General features: G+C 34.5%; 1 protein-coding gene across 1 annotated transcript in view; it reads left to right on the top strand.

Moving 5' to 3' along the window:
* Positions 1–22,933, top strand: part of TUT4 (terminal uridylyl transferase 4) — a 3,240,181-nt gene that overhangs the window by 1,912,898 nt on the left and 1,304,350 nt on the right. The window lies entirely within an intron of this gene.

The following is a 22,933-nucleotide window of genomic DNA, read 5'->3' as shown; positions in this document are numbered from 1 at the left end:
AAATTCCAAAAGATAAAACTTTTTTTAAAAAAAAAAAAAAAAAAAACAAAAAAAAAAAATTTTTTTAGCCTCAAGGTTGCATTTTTCAAACAATTTTTTTTCTCAAAAAAAAAGTTAGGGCTTAAAAACCAGAACAACTTCTTTTTTTTTACAAGAACACAAAAGAACCAGCCCCCACTAGCCAAGAGATAATTACACAGAGGAAATGTTTCAGTTTACACAATAGCCTACAGACAGCAAGCACTAGAGAGACAAATGAAAGTTTTTAAACAGATAAGGATTTGTGAAGATACTGACTAGACAAAGTGCTTTATATATATTAAATTGTAAAACAGTAATCTGTAAAAATAATCAAAAAAATCAAGATACTTATATTTTGTAGCTCAGTTGCAGTCAACAACTTCTCCAAAGTTAGGGCTTAAAAACCAGAACAACTTCTTTTTTTTTACAAGAACACAAAAGAACCAGCCCCCACTAGCCAAGAGATAATTACACAGAGGAAATGTTTCAGTTTACACAATAGCCTACAGACAGCAAGCACTAGAGAGACAAATGAAAGTTTTAAACAGATAAGGACTTGTGAAGATACTGACTAGACAAAGTGCTTTTTATATATTAAATTGTAAAAACAGTAATCTGTAAAAATAATCCAAAAAAATCAAGATATTTATATTTTGTAGCTCAGTTGCGGTCAACAACTTCTCCAAAGTTAGGGCTTAAAAACCAGAACAACTTCTTTTTTTTTACAAGAACACAAAAGAACCAGCGCCCACTAGCCAAGAGATAATTACACAGAGGAAATGTTTCAGTTTACACAATAGCCTACAGACAGCAAGCACTAGAGAGACAAATGAAAGTTTTTAAACAGATAAGGATTTGTGAAGATACTGACTAGACAAAGTGCTTTATATATATTAAATTGTAAAAACAGTAATCTGTAAAAATAATCAAAAAAAATCAAGATACTTATATTTTGTAGCTCAGTTGCGGTCAACAACTTCTCCAAAGTTAGGGCTTAAAAACCAGAACAACTTCTTTTTTTTTACAAGAACACAAAAGAACCAGCCCCCACTAGCCAAGAGATAATTACACAGAGGAAATGTTTCAGTTTACACAATAGCCTACAGACAGCAAGCACTAGAGAGACAAATGAAAGTTTTTAAACAGATAAGGATTTGTGAAGATACTGACTAGACAAAGTGCTTTATATATATTAAATTGTAAAAACAGTAATCTGTAAAAATAATCAAAAAAATCAAAATATTTATATTTTGTAGCTCAGTTGCGGTCAACAACTTCTCCAAAGTTAGGGCTTAAAAACCAGAACAACTTTTTTTTTTTACAAGAACACAAAAGAACCAGCCCCCACTAGCCAAGAGATAATTACACAGAGGAAATGTTTCAGTTTACACAATAGCCTACAGACAGCAAGCACTAGAGAGACAAATGAAAGTTTTTAAACAGATAAGGATTTGTGAAGATACTGACTAGACAAAGTGCTTTATATATATTAAATTGTAAAACAGTAATCTGTAAAATAATCAAAAAAATCAAGATACTTATATTTTGTAGCTCAGTTGCAGTCAACAACTTCTCCAAAGTTAGGGCTTAAAACCAGAACAACTTTTTTTTTACAAGAACACAAAAGAACCAGCCCCACTAGCCAAGAGATAATTACACAGAGGAAATGTTTCAGTTTACACAATAGCCTACAGACAGCAAGCACTAGAGAGACAAATGAAAGTTTTTAAACAGATAAGGATTTGTGAAGATACTGACTAGACAAAGTGCTTTATATATATTAAATTGTAAAACAGTAATCTGTAAAAATAATCAAAAAAATCAAGATACTTATATTTTGTAGCTCAGTTGCAGTCAACAACTTCTCCAAAGTTAGGGCTTAAAAACCAGAACAACTTCTTTTTTTTTACAAGAACACAAAAGAACCAGCCCCACTAGCCAAGAGATAATTACACAGAGGAAATGTTTCAGTGTACACAATAGCCTACAGACAGCAAGCACTAGAGAGACAAATGAAAGTTTTAAACAGATAAGGACTTGTGAAGATACTGACTAGACAAAGTGCTTTATATATATTAAATTGTAAAAACAGTAATCTGTAAAAATAATCAAAAAATCAAGATACTTATATTTTGTAGCTCAGTTGCGGTCAACAACTTCTCCAAAGTTAGGGCTTAAAACCAGAACAACTTTTTTTTTTACAAGAACACAAAAGAACCAGCCCCACTAGGCAAGAGATCATTACACAGACGAAATGTTTCAGTTTCCACAATAGCCTACAGAGAGCAAGCACTAGACAGACAAATGAAAGTTTTTAAACCGACAAGGATTTTTCAAGATCCTGACTAGACAAAGTGCTTTATATATATTAAATTGTAAAACAGTAATCTGTAAAAATAATCAAAAAAACCAAGGTACTTATATTTTTTAGCGCAGTTGCAGTCAACAACTTCTCCAAAGTTAGGGCTTAAAACCAGAACAACTTCTTTTTTTTTACAAGAACACAAAAGAACCAGGCCCCACTAGCCAAGAGATAATTACACAGAGGAAATGTTTCAGTTTACACAATAGCCTACAGACAGCAAGCACTAGAGAGACAAATGAAAGTTTTAAACAGATAAGGACTTGTGAAGATACTGACTAGACAAAGTGCTTTATATATATTAAATTGTAAAAACAGTAATCTGTAAAAATAATCAAAAAAAATCAAGATACTTATATTTTGTAGCTCAGTTGCGGTCAACAACTTCTCCAAAGTTAGGGCTTAAAAACCAGAACAACTTCTTTTTTTTTACAAGAACACAAAAGAACCAGCCCCCACTAGCCAAGAGATAATTACACAGAGGAAATGTTTCAGTTTACACAATAGCCTACAGACAGCAAGCACTAGAGAGACAAATGAAAGTTTTAAACAGATAAGGACTTGTGAAGATACTGACTAGACAAAGTGCTTTATATATATTAAATTGCAAAAAACAGTAATCTATAAAAATAATCAAAAAAATCAAGATACTTATATTTTGTAGCTCAGTTGCGGTCAACAACTTCTCCAAAGTTAGGGCTTAAAAACCAGAACAACTTCTTTTTTTTACAAGAACACAAAAGAACCAGCCCCCACTAGCCAAGAGATAATTACACAGAGGAAATGTTTCAGTTTACACAATAGCCTACAGACAGCAAGCACTAGAGAGACAAATGAAAGTTTTTAAACAGATAAGGAATTGTGAAGATACTGACTAGACAAAGTGCTTTATATATATTAAATTGTAAAAACAGTAATCTGTAAAAATAATCAAAAAAATCAAGATACTTATATTTTGTAGCTCAGTTGCAGTCAACAACTTCTGCAAAGTTAGGGCTTAAAAACCAGAACAACTTCTTTTTTTTTTACAAGAACACAAAAGAACCAGCCCCACTAGCCAAGAGATAAGTACACTGAGGAAATGTTTCAGTTTACACAGTAGCCTACAGACAGCAAGCACTAGAGAGACAAATGAAAGTTTTAAACAGATAAGGATTTGTGAAGATACTGACTAGACAAAGTGCTTTATATATATTAAATTGTAAAAACAGTAATCTGTAAAAATAATCAAAAAAATCAAAATATTTATATTTTGTAGCTCAGTTGCAGCCAACAACTTCTCCAAAGTTAGGGCTTAAAACCAGAACAACTTTTTTTTTTACAAGAACACAAAAGAACCAGCCCCCACTAGCCAAGAGATAATTACACAGAGGAAATGTTTCAGTTTACACAATAGCCTACAGACAGCAAGCACTAGAGAGACAAATGAAAGTTTTAAACAGATAAGGACTTGTGAAGATACTGACTAGACAAAGTGCTTTATATATATTAAATTGTAAAAACAGTAATCTGTAAAAATAATCAAAAAAAATCAAGATACTTATATTTTGTAGCTCAGTTGCGGTCAACAACTTCTCCAAAGTTAGGGCTTAAAAACCAGAACAACTTCTTTTTTTTTTACAAGAACACAAAAGAACCAGCCCCCACTAGCCAAGAGATAATTACACAGAGGAAATGTTTCAGTTTACACAATAGCCTACAGACAGCAAGCACTAGAGAGACAAATGAAAGTTTTTAAACAGATAAGGATTTGTGAAGATACTGACTAGACAAAGTGCTTTATATATATTAAATTGTAAAAACAGTAATCTGTAAAAATAATCAAAAAAAATCAAGATACTTATATTTTGTAGCTCAGTTGCGGTCAACAACTTCTCCAAAGTTAGGGCTTAAAAACCAGAACAACTTTTTTTTTTACAAGAACACAAAAGAACCAGCCCCCACTAGCCAAGAGATAATTACACAGAGGAAATGTTTCAGTTTACACAATAGCCTACAGACAGCAAGCACTAGAGAGACAAATGAAAGTTTTTAAACAGATAAGGATTTGTGAAGATACTGACTAGACAAAGTGCTTTATATATATTAAATTGTAAAAACAGTAATCTGTAAAAATAATCAAAAAAAATCAAGATACTTATATTTTGTAGCTCAGTTGCGGTCAACAACTTCTCCAAAGTTAGGGCTTAAAAACCAGAACAACTTCTTTTTTTTTTACAAGAACACAAAAGAACCAGCCCCCACTAGCCAAGAGATAATTACACAGAGGAAATGTTTCAGTTTACACAATAGCCTACAGACAGCAAGCACTAGAGAGACAAATGAAAGTTTTAAACAGATAAGGACTTGTGAAGATACTGACTAGACAAAGTGCTTTATATATATTAAATTGTAAAAACAGTAATCTGTAAAAATAATCCAAAAAAATCAAGATATTTATATTTTGTAGCTCAGTTGCGGTCAACAACTTCTCCAAAGTTAGGGCTTAAAAACCAGAACAACTTCTTTTTTTTTTACAAGAACACAAAAGAACCAGCCCCCACTAGCCAAGAGATAATTACACAGAGGAAATGTTTCAGTTTACACAATAGCCTACAGACAGCAAGCACTAGAGAGACAAATGAAAGTTTTTAAACAGATAAGGATTTGTGAAGATACTGACTAGACAAAGTGCTTTATATATATTAAATTGTAAAACAGTAATCTGTAAAAATAATCAAAAAAAATCAAGATACTTATATTTTGTAGCTCAGTTGCGGTCAACAACTTCTCCAAAGTTAGGGCTTAAAAACCAGAACAACTTCTTTTTTTTACAAGAACACAAAAGAACCAGCCCCCACTAGCCAAGAGATAATTACACAGAGGAAATGTTTCAGTTTACACAATAGCCTACAGACAGCAAGCACTAGAGAGACAAATGAAAGTTTTTAAACAGATAAGGATTTGTGAAGATACTGACTAGACAAAGTGCTTTATATATATTAAATTGTAAAAACAGTAATCTGTAAAAATAATCAAAAAAAATCAAGATACTTATATTTTGTAGCTCAGTTGCAGTCAACAACTTCTCCAAAGTTAGGGCTTAAAAACCAGAACAACTTCTTTTTTTTTACAAGAACACAAAAGAACCAGCCCCCACTAGCCAAGAGATAATTACACAGAGGAAATGTTTCAGTTTACACAATAGCCTACAGACAGCAAGCACTAGAGAGACAAATGAAAGTTTTTAAACAGATAAGGATTTGTGAAGATACTGACTAGACAAAGTGCTTTATATATATTAAATTGTAAAAACAGTAATCTGTAAAAATAATCAAAAAAAATCAAGATACTTATATTTTGTAGCTCAGTTGCGGTCAACAACTTCTCCAAAGTTAGGGCTTAAAAACCAGAACAACTTCTTTTTTTTTTTACAAGAACACAAAAGAACCAGCCCCCACTAGCCAAGAGATAATTACACAGAGGAAATGTTTCAGTTTACACAATAGCCTACAGACAGCAAGCACTAGAGAGACAAATGAAAGTTTTTAAACAGATAAGGATTTGTGAAGATACTGACTAGACAAAGTGCTTTATATATATTAAATTGTAAAAACAGTAATCTGTAAAAATAATCAAAAAAAATCAAGATACTTATATTTTGTAGCTCAGTTGCGGTCGACAACTTCTCCAAAGTTAGGGCTTAAAAACCAGAACAACTTTTTTTTTTTACAAGAACACAAAAGAACCAGCCCCCACTAGCCAAGAGATAATTACACAGAGGAAATGTTTCAGTTTACACAATAGCCTACAGACAGCAAGCACTAGAGAGACAAATGAAAGTTTTTAAACAGATAAGGATTTGTGAAGATACTGACTAGACAAAGTGCTTTATATATATTAAATTGTAAAAACAGTAATCTGTAAAAATAATCCAAAAAAATCAAGATATTTATATTTTGTAGCTCAGTTGCGGTCAACAACTTCTCCAAAGTTAGGGCTTAAAAACCAGAACAACTTCTTTTTTTTTTACAAGAACACAAAAGAACCAGCCCCCACTAGCCAAGAGATAATTACACAGAGGAAATGTTTCAGTTTACACAATAGCCTACAGACAGCAAGCACTAGAGAGACAAATGAAAGTTTTAAACAGATAAGGACTTGTGAAGATACTGACTAGACAAAGTGCTTTATATATATTAAATTGTAAAAACAGTAATCTGTAAAAATAATCAAAAAAAATCAAGATACTTATATTTTGTAGCTCAGTTGCGGTCAACAACTTCTCCAAAGTTAGGGCTTAAAAACCAGAACAACTTTTTTTTTTTTACAAGAACACAAAAGAACCAGCCCCCACTAGCCAAGAGATAATTACACAGAGGAAATGTTTCAGTTTACACAATAGCCTACAGACAGCAAGCACTAGAGAGACAAATGAAAGTTTTAAACAGATAAGGATTTGTGAAGATACTGACTAGACAAAGTGCTTTATATATATTAAATTGTAAAAACAGTAATCTGTAAAAATAATCAAAAAAATCAAAATATTTATATTTTGTAGCTCAGTTGCGGTCAACAACTTCTCCAAAGTTAGGGCTTAAAAACCAGAACAACAACTTTTTTTTTTTTACAAGAACACAAAAGAACCAGCCCCCACTAGCCATGAGATAAGTACACAGAGGAAATGTTTCAGTTTACACAATAGCCTACAGACAGCAAGCACTAGAGAGACAAATGAAAGTTTTTAAACAGATAAGGACTTGTGAAGATACTGACTAGACAAAGTACTTTATATATATTAAATTGTAAAAACAGTAATCTGTAAAAATAATCAAAAAAAATCAAGATACTTATATTTTGTAGCTCAGTTGCGGTCAACAACTTCTCCAAAGTTAGGGCTTAAAAACCCGAACAACTTCTTTTTTTTTTACAAGAACACAAAAGAACCAGCCCCCACTAGCCAAGAGATAATTACACAGAGGAAATGTTTCAGTTTACACAATAGCCTACAGACAGCAAGCACTAGAGAGACAAATGAAAGTTTTTAAACAGATAAGGATTTGTGAAGATACTGACTAGACAAAGTGCTTTATATATATTAAATTGTAAAAACAATAATCTGTAAAAATAATAAAAAAAAAATCAAGATACTTATATTTTGTAGCTCAGTTGCGGTCAACAACTTCTCCAAAGTTAGGGCTTAAAAACCAGAACAACTTCTTTTTTTTTTTTGCAAGAACACAAAAGAACCAGCCCCCACTAGCCAAGAGATAATTACACAGAGGAAATTTTTCAGTTTACACAGTAGCCTACAGACAGCAAGCACTCGAGAGACAAATGAAAGTTTTTAAACAGATAAGGATTTGTGAAGATACTGACTAGACAAAGTGCTTTATATATATTAAATTGTAAAAACAGTAATCTGTAAAAATAATCAAAAAAAATCAAGATACTTATATTTTGTAGCTCAGTTGCGGTCAACAACATCTCCAAAGTTAGGGGTTAAAAACCAGAACAACTTCTTTTTTTTTTTTTAGAAGAACACAAAAGAACCAGCCCCCACTAGCCAAGAGATAATTACACAGAGGAAATGTTTCAGTTTACACAATAGCCTACAAGACAGCAAGCACTAGAGAGACAAATGAAAGTTGTTAAACAGATAAGGATTTGTGAAGATACTGACTAGACAAAGTGCTTTATATATATTAAATTGTAAAAACAGTAATCTGTAAAAATAATAAAAAAAAATCAAGATACTTATATTTTGTAGCTCAGTTGCGGTCAACAACTTCTCCAAAGTTAGGGCTTAAAAACCAGAACAATTTCTTTTTTTTTTACAAGAACACAAAAGAACCAGCCCCCCACTAGCCAAGAGATAATTAGACAGAGGAAATGTTTCAGTTTACATAATAGCCTACAGACAGCAAGCACTAGAGAGACAAATGAAAGTTTTTTAAACAGATAAGGATTTGTGAAGATACTGACTAGACAAAGTGCTTTATATATATATTAAATTGTAAAAACAGTAATCTGTAAAAATAATCAAAAAAAATCAAGATACTTATATTTTGTAGCTCAGTTGCAGTCAACAGCTTCTCCAAAGTTAGGGCTTAAAAACCAGAACAACAACTTCTTTTTTACAAGAACACAAAAGAACCAGCCCCCACTAGCCAAGAGATAATTACACAGAGGAAATGTTTCAGTTTACACAATAGTCTACAGACAGCAAGCACTAGAGAGACAAATGAAAGTTTTTAAACAGATAAGGATTTGTGAAGATACTGACTAGACAAAGTGCTTTATATATATTAAATTGTAAAAACAGTAATCTGTAAAAATAATCAAAAAAAATCAAGATACTTATATTTTGTAGCTCAGTTGCGGTCAACAACTTCTCCAAAGTTAGGGCTTAAAAACCAGAACAACTTCTTTTTTTTTTTACAAGAACACAAAAGAACCAGCCCCCACTAGCCAAGAGATAATTACACAGAGGAAATGTTTCAGTCTACACAATAGCCTACAGACAGCAAGCACTAGAGAGACAAATGAAAGTTTTTAAACAGATAAGGATTTGTGAAGATACTGACTAGACAAAGTGCTTTATATATATTAAATTGTAAAAACAGTAATCTGTAAAAATAATCAAAAAAATCAAGATAGTTATATTTTGTAGCTCAGTTGCGGTCAACAACTTCTCCAAAATTAGGGCTTAAAAACCAGAACAACTTCTTTTTTTTTTACAAGAACACAAAAGAACCAGCCCCCACTAGCCAAGAGATAATTACACAGAGGAAATGTTTCAGTTTACACAATAGCCTACAGACAGCAAGCACTAGAGAGACAAATGAAAGTTTTTAAACAGATAAGGATTTGTGAAGATACTGACTAGACAAAGTGCTTTATATATATTAAATTGTAAAAACAGTAATCTGTAAAAATAATCAAAAAAAATCAAGATACTTATGTTTTGTAGCTCAGTTGCGGTCAACGACTTCTCCAAAGTTAGGGCTTAAAAACCAGAACAACTTCATTTTTTTTTTACAAGAACGCAAAAGAACCAGCCCCCACTAGCCAAGAGATAATTACACAGAGGAAATGTTTCAGTTTACACAATAGCCTACAGACAGCAAGCACTAGAGAGACAAATGAAAGTTTTTAAACAAATAAGGATTTGTGAAGATACTGACTAGACAAAGTGCTTTATATATATTAAATTGTAAAAACAGTAATCTGTAAAAATAATTAAAAAAAAATCAAGATACTTATATTTTGTACCTCAGTTGCGGTCAACAACTTCTCCAAATTTAGGGCTTAAAAACCAGAACAACTTCTTTTTTTTTACAAGAACACAAAAGAACCAGCCCCCACTAGCCAAGAGATAATTATACAGAGGAAATGTTTCAGTTTACACAATAGCCTACAGACAGCAAGCCCTAGAGAGACAAATGAAAGTTTTTAAACAGATAAGGATTTGTGAAGATACTGACTAGACAAAGTGCTTTATATATATTAAATTGTAAAAACAGTAATCTGTAAAAATAATCAAAAAAAGTCAAGATACTTATATTTTGTAGCTCAGTTGCGGTCAACAACTTCTCCAAAGTTAGGGCTTAAAAACCAGAGCAACTTCTTTTTTTATTTTTTACAAGAACACAAAAGAACCAGCCCCCACTAGCCAAGAGATAATTACACAGAGGAAATGTTTCAGTTTACACAATAGCCTACAGACAGCAAGCACTAGAGAGACAAATGAAAGTTGTTAAACAGATAAGGATTTGTGAAGATACTGACTAGACAAAGTGCTTTATATATATTAAATTGTAAAAACAGTAATCTGTAAAAATAATCAAAAAAAATCAAGATACTTATATTTTGTAGCTCAGTTGCAGTCAACAACTTCTCCAAAGTTAGGGCTTAAAAACCAGAACAACTTCTTTTTTTTTTACAAGAACACAAAAGAACCAGCCCCCACTAGCCAAGAGATAATTACACAGAGGAAATGTTTCAGTTTACACAATAGCCTACAGACAGCAAGCACTAGAGAGACAAATGAAAGTTTTTAAACAGATAAGGATTTGTGAAGATACTGACTAGACAAAGTGCTTTATATATATTAAATTGTAAAAACAGTAATCTGTAAAAATAATCAAAAAAAATCAAGATACTTATATTTTGTAGCTCAGTTGCGGTCAACAACTTCTCCAAAGTGTGGATGTGGTCTTCTCTTTGACCCCCCACCTTTATGAATGAGCTAACCCAAAAAGTCAAAAGCATTTTTTTATTCTTATCACTATCCACTTTGTTCCCTACAGTTATTATTCCTTCACCCAAACTTGAACACCAATGTACATTTCTCCAGAAAGCTAAATTGCTGCTTACAAAGACACATTCCACCGTCTCCATAGCCTGTCTAACATTTAAAATACTTAAGATTGGTTTCTGCCCCTCCCTCAGGGGTAAACATCAGTTTCTATTTCCGAAAACTCTTACTGATCATCACTTACCCTTTGGTCTCATCATAAGAAGAGAAAGCTCAAATTATCCCTGCCGACCCTTTAGACCTTGGAAGTATCAGTAGCTACAAAGTTTTCAAGTAGAGGCTAGACTAACTTGTAGACATTAAACGCAAATCGACATGCTTTAAAGATGAAGGTTAAGAATACTTATCCTCTGAAGAACTCCTCAGATGAAACCATGCAGCTCCTTGCTTGCATAGTTTATCTCCCTTTGTAATGACATAGGCAGTCACTTTCATAACTATCTCTGCAGACAGTTTCTCTTTGTAATCTCAGATAATCATTGCTAAGTCCTTGCACCACTGTCTTGCTGTTCTCTACAATCTTATTAATTAAAAAAAAATCTTTATAATGTGAAGACTCTGGCATATCCACTTAAATGAAGCTTGTTTCCCATATTAATAAGTGTATTCATGGTAATATTTGTGGTTTGTCATTCACAAATTTTGACTGCTTTTTACTGAATGGTTTGCTCAGTACGATACACGATGTAATAACTGTGTAACCCTTGACAGTGTTATTACACTAGGTCATAGACGAAAAGAACCCAAGAATAGTCCTCTGACCAAGTTAACAAAGTCTTAAAGGCTGAGAAGGGCCTGTGGACCAGCTTATTTAACCTGATTAACAAAAGGACAAGTAAAATAAAATAAATATAAGGTCCATACCTTTATAGTCTATAATCAGGATAGAATTTAGCTGATTCATCCTTCAAAGGCTTTTTTCATAACATTGTCTAGTTTATTCTTTTCCTTCTTGCAGTGTAGATTTTACTGCCTGGAGTTCATGTTGTAAGTATCCTCCCACACACATTCACACTCAGTCTGCTTCTCAGATGGCAGATTACATTCATTAACAGCTGCTTTTAATTCTTAACCTTTTTTTTTTAACCAAGTAATATCCCCCCTAACTGATCACACCCTTCTATCTCCCTTAGGCATACATGTGTTCCCCAAAAGGCTACGCATGTTGTTGCTTGGCAAAGTCAACTGCGTACCCTTGGCTTCAGGCTACATGCTGTACACCTACTTCACAGCAAGATTCAGACAGCACTGCAAGAGATCATACTACACCTCACTTTCCGATGAACAAGCTGGCTTCAGTTTCTCACTTTCACGCTCCATGGGTTACTCCTCCAGTGCCCAGGCCACTATTAAATCCAAGAGCTTCAGATCTTTTATGCTACAGAGTTTCACTGATGATGTAAAACAAATTTCAGTGATTCAATCCACATTATCTTCCAGGTTTTACTTAGTCTTTTGACATTAAGGAGAGTTATCCTCACATAGTTTGACTCTTGAAATCAGTTTGATATGTCCATCAGATTTTACCTTATTAAAAAGGTGTTGGGGGCAGAAAATGAAGTTCATTCCCCACAATCATGGTGGCATACTACACATTTCCTATTGCAGACACAAACTGAATCTTCTGTGATTGGCACCAGCTGCATTGTGCAGTTGTTCAAGCCTCTTATTTTGTACCTTTTATGTGGTACCACTTAGGGGTAAGACTAAGATCCCATGTAAACACACTTCTCTGTCTTACCTTGGAGAGGGAAGTTTGAACAGGCAGTCATGTGATACATCTCTGTGAGAGTGGAGCAACCTGTATTAATCAATCTTAAATTAACTGTGGAGTGGTAGGACACATACCTGGTGCTCTGCAACCTTTTTACTGTCTTTGACATGTCTCTAAAGGAAGACAGGCCACAGATACTTTTTTTTATTTTTGGAAAGTGCAATGTCTTACCATTGAATCACCTGCTGCAGTTGATACTTGAAACACTTTACTTTGGCAAGTTTAAAGGTCTACAGACTTTTTCAGAGTTTTGTCACTATAGAATGTCAGCTGATTCACTTCATGTGATTGACTTTTACCATTGAGTTTATGAACTACTGTGCTCAGAAGGCTCTGTGATTGGACATTTTAAGATCCGTGAGTCCTTGCAGATAAGAGTTAAATGGTTATAAGATCTGTTCTCACCTTCCTTCCTTTGTGGTCGGTGACACTGTCTACAATCTGGAAGAGAGAAATAGACTGTCAAAGTTATTTGCTGTGAAGAACATTTACGGAGTCGTATCTTCTGAATGTTGTCTCAGAATATCATGATTTTCATTAGGTGTTTTTACAACTAATCTTTGTAGATCTCTGATGAAGGTTGCTGTTTTCTGCCCGTGCTGTGACTTCAGACCTGTTTTTATCTATTCCAGTGAGTATGAATTCCTAAGATATCTCACTTGATAACAAATTTGTATAACCTTAGTAAATATCTCATCTGTGAGAGCCCTAAGTATATACCTGTAATAATTTAGTTTATGCAAATACCAAAGCAGTAAACCTATTGTTTTATTTTATCACTTGGTAGATGTTAATAGTCAGATTATTCCCAAAAGGAAGCAATGGTCTCTGGTGTCACTGTTTCTTTAGCATTCCAGTAGCACCAATCACTGGCTTCACATTTAATGTCAACATGCAGTACAAAATGACAACACTATTTACTTTTATTTCTCCCTTGTCTGAGCTCATTGTGGCACAGATGACCATTTTTTTGTCCATTTTATAATTTTTTTTATAGAAGTTTCATTGATCTGTGCACATTCCCAAAGGAGACAGCTGTAAGAGCTTGTATTTCTTGGGCTTGGGTTATGATAAAAAGGTTATTTTAACAGAGTTGTATATATCATACCTGATTTGTCATGGATGAGCTTATCACTGCTCATTAGACTGTTACAGTGTATTGAAATAGTACAGTGTGTAAAACTATTTCACTTCAGTATTAACCTTCCTGGATGCAGTTAGCCAAAGCCAGAATTACAGGTTGCATTGTCTAGTCACTCCTCCTTGGTCTCTCTAAGGCAGAGTTTTCCATCTTGTCCTTTACATATTTTGTCTTATATGAGTGCCCTCCTTCCCCATCTCCTGTTTTACTAGTTAACTCAAACATACGCAATTCATTAAATGGTTAGAATACCACTGCACTTTCCACTAAGTTGCTTTCTATTTAACATCTTAAAGATTTGCGCAAAGAAGCAAAGCTAACATCCTATCAGTACACAGACAACTCTACAGTATTCTGCTCAGCCCCTTGCTAACCCTCCTTGCAATCCATCACTCAAGAGGCTTTCTTATTCATTGAGAATTGATTAAAGAAATCGTAAATCCCTTTGAGCCCCCCCCAAAAATAAACTACTTATATTTCACCCTAAAACTTCTTAAACCTTCCTCTTTCATTCTTGACATGTTCAAGTTTAGTGTCCTTTCGTGAGGCAGAGTTAATACATAATCACTGACAAATGTTTATCTTGAACAGTGAACTTGTCATCTACTACTTGTAAATGTTTCCTTGCTTTAATTTTGTAATTACTGTACAACCTGTAAACATGTCTTGTAAACATATTTTATGTATTTTAAAACTATCCGATATTTGTCTTATGTTTATTCCAGAGATTTTCATCCCAGGCCTCCACTGAAAATGGGCATTTAACCACAGTCAGACTTCCCCAGTAAACAAAAGCAATAAAAAAAAAATAATGAATCATGATTACAAAGCACTTAACAATTTTGGCAAATGAAGAATGGCAATGATACTGTCAATAATGATAGACCGGGATCAGTGTGGATTTATAGAAAGTACAAACATTTGAAAATGGTAACAGAGCCTTTTTGATTCAAAATAATGCATTGGACAATAATATATCAGTTAATAGGCTTGCATTTGGAAAAATTATTTGACAGTGAGTTGTGAATAAGAAGGGATACGTTGAGGCAGTTGGATTTCCACTTGCATGAATAGCAGATGATCTAAAGCTAGGGTGAAGTGTGGTATTGAGCTGTCTAATGTGCATAACCTTACAAGAGGAGCTAAGCAGGGTTGTCCACTTTCAGCATTACTCTTGCTTTATATTTAGAGTCATTAGCCTATAACATAAGACGGGCGGCCACGGTGGTGCAGTGGTTAGCATTGCCGCCTCACAGCAAGAGGTTCTCCGGTTCGATCCTCGGCTGGGGTGCCTTCTGTGCGGAGTCTGCATGTCCTCCCTGTGGTCGTGTGGGTTTCCTCCGGGTGCTCCGGTTTCCTCCCACATCCCAAAGACATGCTGCAGGTGGATTGGATACTCTAAATTGGCCCTAGGTGTGCGTGTGAGTGTGCCTTCTGTGGAAGGTTGGGCGCCGGGCTGGCAACTCGACACCGTAAAACTCCACTGCCATTCAATGTGCGGACAAGGTGATCCGCTGTGGCGACCCCTAACCGGGAAAAAGCCGAAAGAAGAAGAAGAAGAAGCCTATAACATAAGACAATCAAGCATAATTGTATATAAACTGAGAAATACTAATGGGAAAATAGGTATTTTTGCAGACGATGTTACAAATCCAGGACATGATATAAAATTATAGTTGATTGAAATATTTTAATAGTATAACAGGATATAAAGTAAAACAAAAAAAACAAAATAAAGGCTCTAGTAAGGAAGTATGCCCCAGCACAACTTGGTATACAGTTTCCCCTCTTTGTGGAGTCCTGAAAGGATGAGATACTTGGGGATTTGTTTGAAAGTGAATGTTGAGCAAGCAGCTAAGGAAATGAGAAGAAACTACTGAAATGGTTAAAAGTAAGCTAAGACTATGGAATCCTCGTACTTCCAAGAGCTTAATTTTAGCTTTCCTAGTGTGAAAAAAGAAAACTGAGAAATAAGAGGGAGTAATTCTGCCAGCCTGAGTAAAATTCAGGTACTTGCTAGTAAGTACACTGCTTGGATGCCAGCAAAGAAGACATTTAGATAAGCTGAAAGAAAATTGATTAGAAAATGAGAAGAGAAAACACGGATTGGGAATAATCACATAGTTGTTCAGCAAAAAGCAGTTCAAACACCAGCTTTGGAACAGGAGATGGCTTTCAGTAATGTTTTAGAAAAAATAAATCAAATGTAGTCAGAGCTCATTACAATAAATGAAACCTTAAGGGAATATATCAACTCATGTAACAAAAGGCTAAAAAAAAAAATAAGACACTCTAACTTATTATTCAGATGTGTTGCTAAAACTGCAAAAATCAGAGGTCAAAATGAAAAGGCTTGGTGAGTATGAGACTGCTTAAAAAGAACTGTTTCAAAAAATAGTAGTTAAGGGACACATCATGCAGGGGAAACATGAGATTTTCTGGTGTACCAGTGAAACTGGATGGAACAGACTGCATTCATTTTATGAAAGCACAGATAAGCAAATGGATTGGTTTTCCACAGCAAGATTTGTTAATTGAAAGAGCCCATTGAGTGTCAGCTCCAAACCTGTACACGAGAAAACAGCCAAGACTTGTATTGATGAAGGTGCAGTCATAGCAGAAAGAGTTGATCCCAACAAAGCTGCGGCAGAAGGGCAAATTATTGGAAATTGGTAACAGTAGAGTGTTTGAAATGATTATTCACTGTACCCAGGGCAGAATAGAAATAGTTTTATCCCAACAATTAGGGAATGTTGAAAGCTAAGTGTGAGATTCTTTAGAATATTTTTGTTGAAAGCTAAGTGTGAGATTCTTTAGAATATTTTTCCTGGCAGATCAAAGACATTTTTGATGCAGAGCAGTCAAAGTAGGAAATACAAAAGTTTGTCCAACAAAAGATGAGCCATCAAACAGAAGGGAATGCCGCTTTTCATTTTTCTGATAATCAAACTCATAGAGTGGTTTTGGCTAGGAAATGTATTCCAGTGTTTGAAAGGAAAATGCTTGAGAGACAGAAAAAGCACAAGTTGACTAAAAGAATTGGGATACCTTGGACGTGACCCAGAGTGTGGTATTGGGAGATGGAGATGAATAGGAAGAAGACCAGCAACACTGAAATTAGTGAGTAAATGTGAGATTATAGAAGCATCAATCACGTTTGTGAAATATAGTTTTGCAAGAAAAAGTGGCTGAAAAAGACTCAACTTTTGATTTTGTTAAACTTGTGGGTGGAATCCAAGCATATACCCCACTCTGTCATTAATGTTTAGGACATTGAAACAAAAAAAAGAACCATATGTAAAGCAATTTTTGTTCTTAATACTGTTTGTATAAACTGTATGTTGCACAGTAAGGCAGATATGAGAATTAAGCAGTCTGGGTATTTTAAATGTGGAGGTGAGGTTGAGTCTTTTCACAGTGATTGTTGTATGTGATGATATTAAAGTAAACACATTTTTTTCAGTTTTAAGAAGTATACGCATTAGAATATAAAATGAGGGGGAAATGATAGACAAAAGCAAGTTTAAGTTAATATGTTGTAATTATGGGCTGTTAGGGTGGAAAATGGATTATAAAAGTACACTGATTATATTGTATATAGAGTTACAATGTTTTCTTTTGCATAGGTAAATGTCTGGATTAATGCCTTTAGCGTAATTTAAAAACTGTTTTCTGTAGGAAGTAGGCTTGAAAAATTAGAGTGATGAATACCATGAGAAGCAATAAGTTTCTTGTGTACACAATGATTTTAGCTATTTTTTTGCCTTTAGAAATGTTCAGTAGGAGTTAAGAAGTCTGCACGTGTACATTATTTTCTTATATTTCCATGGAGACTTGACATCTGCAGGTGCAAGCAATTAATACTGACAGTTCTGTGCATTGTTTGCTGAGGGAAATGTTAAATTTAAAGTGAATAAAAGTTAGGAGCATCCCTAGCAGCCTTAATACTTCAGTGCATTTAATAGAACAGTGTATACTTTAGTTTTAAAGACAGACAATGCACTTTTTTCATAAGGTTAAACGTTATTTTTTTCTGAAAGCATGCTACCTATTTTTCGGATCTGGGAGGGTAATGGCGATGAAAAAAGAGCAGACAATCAGTGTAAGTGGGAGCATAGGCTATAACAGCTTTTTTGAATGTGTACTTCCAACTTTTGTGTTACGTGCATATATTAATATTTGGCAGTTTGACTTTTTATACAGTTGTTTCTTATCTGTATTTGAACCTATGTCACATTTTCAAGACTTTTTGTATGTTTTCAGAACACCCCATAACCTATTAACTTAGAACACACAAAACTATGAACATGTTCAAAACTGAAGTTTAACCCTCCTGATAGAAACAAGTGTCCCAAATCAACAGCTGCACACACACACACACACACACAAACACACATACACACACACACACACACACACTCATTACCTAACTTAAAATTACCGTTAGCCATGCTAAACAGCAAGTTCTGTATAATAGGCGAGAACAACACCTTCTTATCATAATGGCTACACTCTACATATTATTTTTGAATATAAATGGCCTTACAGGTAAAGACAAAGGTAGACGGACTGCATTATATTAAGAAACACACAGTGCAAATAACAATGCTGCAGAAGACACATTTGGAAAGAAGTAAGTATGTAAATTTGATGAAGAAAGGATTTCAGGCTGGATATTCAGCAGAATAGCAGGGACAAAGGAACAAGGAGACAACTATACTGCTAATTTCTGGAGCAGCTGAAATAGTAGTAGAAGAGGAAAAGCATTGTGGGGCTAGTGGCAAGGGAGGAGGATTATGCTGGCAGCTATTTATATTCCACCTAAAACTACTGTTATGGAGCTTAAGAAATTTTGGGAAAAAATGATCAGCTTTCATCAGGGAAAATTACTTAGGTGGGGACTAGAATTTGGGTCTATATTATAACTTCAAAAGATTAAAAGAGTGAACGCTCTTTAATCGACCCCTTAAATCAAAAGCACTAAATCCCTAACAAAGGGAACAACGATTTTTTTTCCCAGGGGAAAAAAAAATCACTGCTCCACAAAAAAAAAAAAAAAAAAAAAAATTCCAAACACAAAGTAAAGTGGGGCGGTTCCCCCTGCACCCCCCCTACTTAAATATACCAAATATGAAATTGCACCATAGTGGAGGAAATGGCGATGTCCTGAAAACATCCCAGTTATTTTTTTCCCTGTGGAAAAAATCTCTGTTCCATGTGTTCGGGATTTAGTGCTTTCTATTTTAAGGGGTCAATTAAAGAGTGTTCGCTCTTTTAATCGGCGGAGGTTATGATATAGATACCTGGAATTTGACTTGCATCAGTGAAGATGTATCTGGGGGACCTAGAAGGGAAAATATAACAAAAGAGGGTAGATTTCTGAAGACATTTATGAAAATATTTGGTATGAAACATATGAATTCAGTAGTAGGAACTCTAAGAGAATTTACAATTTTTATATTTCACAGAAAAATGTGGATTTCTTTAAAAGATGCAGTAGACATCCAGTAACTATTTCAGGTGCTGCACCAATAAAAATTAAAATAATAATGCAGGGTAATGAAGTAAAAATTAGCCACTGGCAATTTCCCACCTACCTGTTAAAAAAAAATAATTTAAGGAATGGGTAGTGGAAAGTATTGGTGAGTTATTAGGGAAGAAAAACATTTCTTTAGAAGTTATAGCTAGTGAGTCTGGTAAAATGAAACAGAGTGTAAGAACTGAGCAGAAGTAAAAAACAAACAAAAAAAAAAAAAACAGAGATGTGGTTAAGAAGTAATCGGAATTTTCCTAGAGGGGCTGGCAAAGGTTAAAATGTTGCAGAATAAGGAGAATCTCACAAGTAGATACAGAGTGCTAAAGAGAAACTAATGGAGTTTTTTGATAATATGCATGAGTTTAGAAAGATTGCTGTTAAGCAACTGTTTTTAATAACTGCACAGCACAAAAATGTTTAGCGCAACAACTTAGGCAACAGAGAGTTGGAAGAGACTGAAGAAGTCTCACTATAGAGACAAAAGTGCTTACTGGATGAATCCTACACAGCAAGCTCCGACCATAGGGAAAGTCATCTCAGTCCATCCGAATGGAATAAAAACAGTTTACTCTTCTTCTACAATTCTCAGATAAAACATGGTTATCGCCTTCATGGTTGTATCACACCACTTCATCAGACCATTAAAAAACGTTGCTGTGGTACTCTGATAAATATGTATAACAATTATCTTCAATTAACCAATTAAGAGTAAAAAATTATTCAATTTAAAAACTCATATAATTTGTATAATGCCTATACATTATAAGTATCCCTCTCTAAATTCATCTATTATACATTAAAGTATCATAATGAAAGCTTAAAATAATCAAGGTAAATGCATAATAGAGTATATATACAAACATCTCATCATAAAAATGTACTGTATAATTAGATGTGTTCATTTTAATATTTCATTTAAAGAGAGGCCTATTCTTCAAAATGGGCTTCATATGTATCCTTTCATTTAGACCTCTATCAGCCCTCAACCTAATTATCCATCTAGTTTCAGAGGTCTCTGTATTATTTCTCAAGTCACCGCCCATTTCATTTGGTGAGACCTGTTCCACTACTTGAAACATGAAAGAGTGTAGCTGTCCATTCTGGAGTACATGCCTAGCTAAAGCATTAGTGGGTGTACCTTTTCTGATGTGCAATAAGTGCTCATGAATACGGAATCTTTGTTCCATATTCGTCTTTCCCGCATAAAATGAAGAGCATGACTCACAGACTGCTAAATGTATAACATTTATGCTATTACAATTTGCCTCTACTTTAAAAGTGAATGTTTGATGTTAATCTGGATGGGCAAAGCTACTGCTCTGATCAATAACTGGCATTGATTACATTTTCTACATGGTACTGTGCCTGTTCAGGTACCTTTCTGTTCCTTTAAGCCTTGTGAATAGCAGAGCATTCTTTTTAAAGATTTTTTATTTTTGAACATAAAACTCTGTCTCTCTCCTATCAATTTTTTTTAATTTCTGAGTCTTATGTTGTATAATAGATGCATTTAGAGAGGGATACTTATAATGTATAGGCATTATACAAATTATATGAGTTTTTAAATTGAATTGTTTCTTTACTCTTAATTGGTTAATTGAAGATAAATGTAATATATGTTTATCTGAGTACCACAGCAACATTCTTTAATGGTCTGATGAAGTGGTGTGATACAACCATGAAAGCGCTAACCGTGTTTTATCTGAGAATTGTGGAAGAAGATTAAAGCTGTTTTTATTCCATTCGGATAGTCTGAGACTTCTTTGCCTATGGTTGGAGCATTGGTCTTTTAGCTGTATAGTGTTTGTTTTTATGTTTGGCCAAACGCTTCATTTATACACCCATCAGTATTTTGTGTGTTGATAATATTTTTGGACTTTTGTACTGAGCTGGGTGTAACTATGGCAGAGAATAATCATTTGAATCAACAGACTGAGAACTTTGAACCTGGTGAATTGAGCCATCTACCAGGAAATAATTGTGAGCAGCAGATTATTAGAGACAACTCAACACTAGCAGTGAAGGCAATCCCCTATTGAGTCCTGTGTTTGCAGACAAGAATAAAGCATGTGAACAGCAGGACATTGACTATACCCAATTCCTCAGGGGCATCCATGTACTGTAAGATGCGTTGTACAAATTAAAAAGACTGCAAACACAATGGTACCACCAAGAGGTTTGCTTAAAGCACAAGGTGATACCTAGAGGCTTACGAATATTTAAAATCCTGACTCAAGGGGAAAGGCAACCTGAGCTACTCTCCAGATGGCAACAACTTAATCTGGAGGTTAGCTTCAATTATATATGACTGCTCATAGAATTTGGAGAGAAAGATGAACAGAATGTCAGTAAAGATATCATGAAGTATGAGCAACAAATTTATGATCGCTATCCGGCATCCTTTTGTAGGAGAGAGGATCTGATTATTAGTGGATTCAGTTTACGAAAATAAAATGTTGAGATAGAAATTTCATACATTAGAATGGGACATTGGAGACTTTAAGGAAGGCCATGTTTATGTATGGCCCAAATCACGCTTTCACTCCAAAGAACAATTGGAGATGACCTTAAAAAGCACTATAACAGGAGAACAGGTGATGTCATCAAACCGAGGGGATAATAGACCAAGTGATGAGGGCAAACGGCTTGGCACCAAATGTAAAGCGAATGCACCTCCAGTCCAGGAAGTTGCAATACAACACCAGCCAGGAACATCGGGGTTATCTCCAAAAGAACAGAACCACTTATCGCACAAATCGGCACAACCATCTATATTGGCAGAAACAACTCAAAGCCCTAGAGAGTGGCAAGAGCAGGGAGATGGATCATTTTTTTCAACCCTCCCCATATGACTGGAACCATCTATTGAGTGGAGGGGATGGTTTAATACCAGAATGAAGCGGAAGTATTCACAGGAATCACCAGCAAGTGCGAAATGTGTTTGGTCCCACAGAAAGGAAAGTTAGTATGGAATATTTCTTCAAAACGATTAAAGGCAGCAGAGATTTCCTTACTTAATAAAGGACTATCATTTATCCCCTCACAACCTTTGGAGGTAACAGAGACAATTATTAAGTTTGAAATATTTAGCAGGAATTTACAGTTGAAAATGATGTTTAAAGACATAGATAATGTAAATACAATGAATTTTTAAAAACCTAGCACTTTTATGCCAATAAAACATCCTGCAATAGATATGTTTACTAGATTTTGCGAGAATGAAGTCTTCGAAAGAATGCAAGTAGAAAAAAAGACTAATGTAAGGAGATGTAGCATGTCTAGAGAGGAAAGTGAGGCACTAAAAAACTTATAATCTGATCCTACAATCACTATAAAGCCATCTGATCCTACAATCACTATAAAGCCAGCCGACAAAGGTGGCCCAGTAGTGGTAATGGACACACAGTTCTATAATGAAAGCATGTATAATATGTTGCAAGATGACAAGGTATACCTACCTATAGACAATGGTAAACTTGACACTATTATAAAAGATGTAGAGATGATTTTATATGACAGCTTACTGGAAGGAATGATAGATAAGAACTTGTATGAATATTTCTCTGTAGCCATACCACTGGACCGGTAATACAAGGAATACCCAAAATTCATAAGCACCCATGCAGGCCCCCACTAAGACCAATAGTGTCAGGAAGGAACTGGGTAGATGAACCCTTATCTGTTTATGTAGAAAATATGTTGAGACCCATAGTAGATAATAACCTGTATGTCCTGAAAGATACTAAACAATTCCTCCAGGATTTATATGAATTTCTGGAACACGCAGAAGAGGATAGGAC

The sequence above is a fragment of the Protopterus annectens genome, chromosome 10.part0, assembly GCF_019279795.1.
Source record: "Protopterus annectens isolate FY-2018-M chromosome 10.part0, PAN1.0, whole genome shotgun sequence".
Classification (NCBI taxonomy): Eukaryota; Metazoa; Chordata; order Ceratodontiformes; family Protopteridae; genus Protopterus; species Protopterus annectens.
The sequence above is the reverse complement of the archived record's forward strand: the minus strand, read 5'-3'. Positions and strand labels throughout refer to the sequence as shown.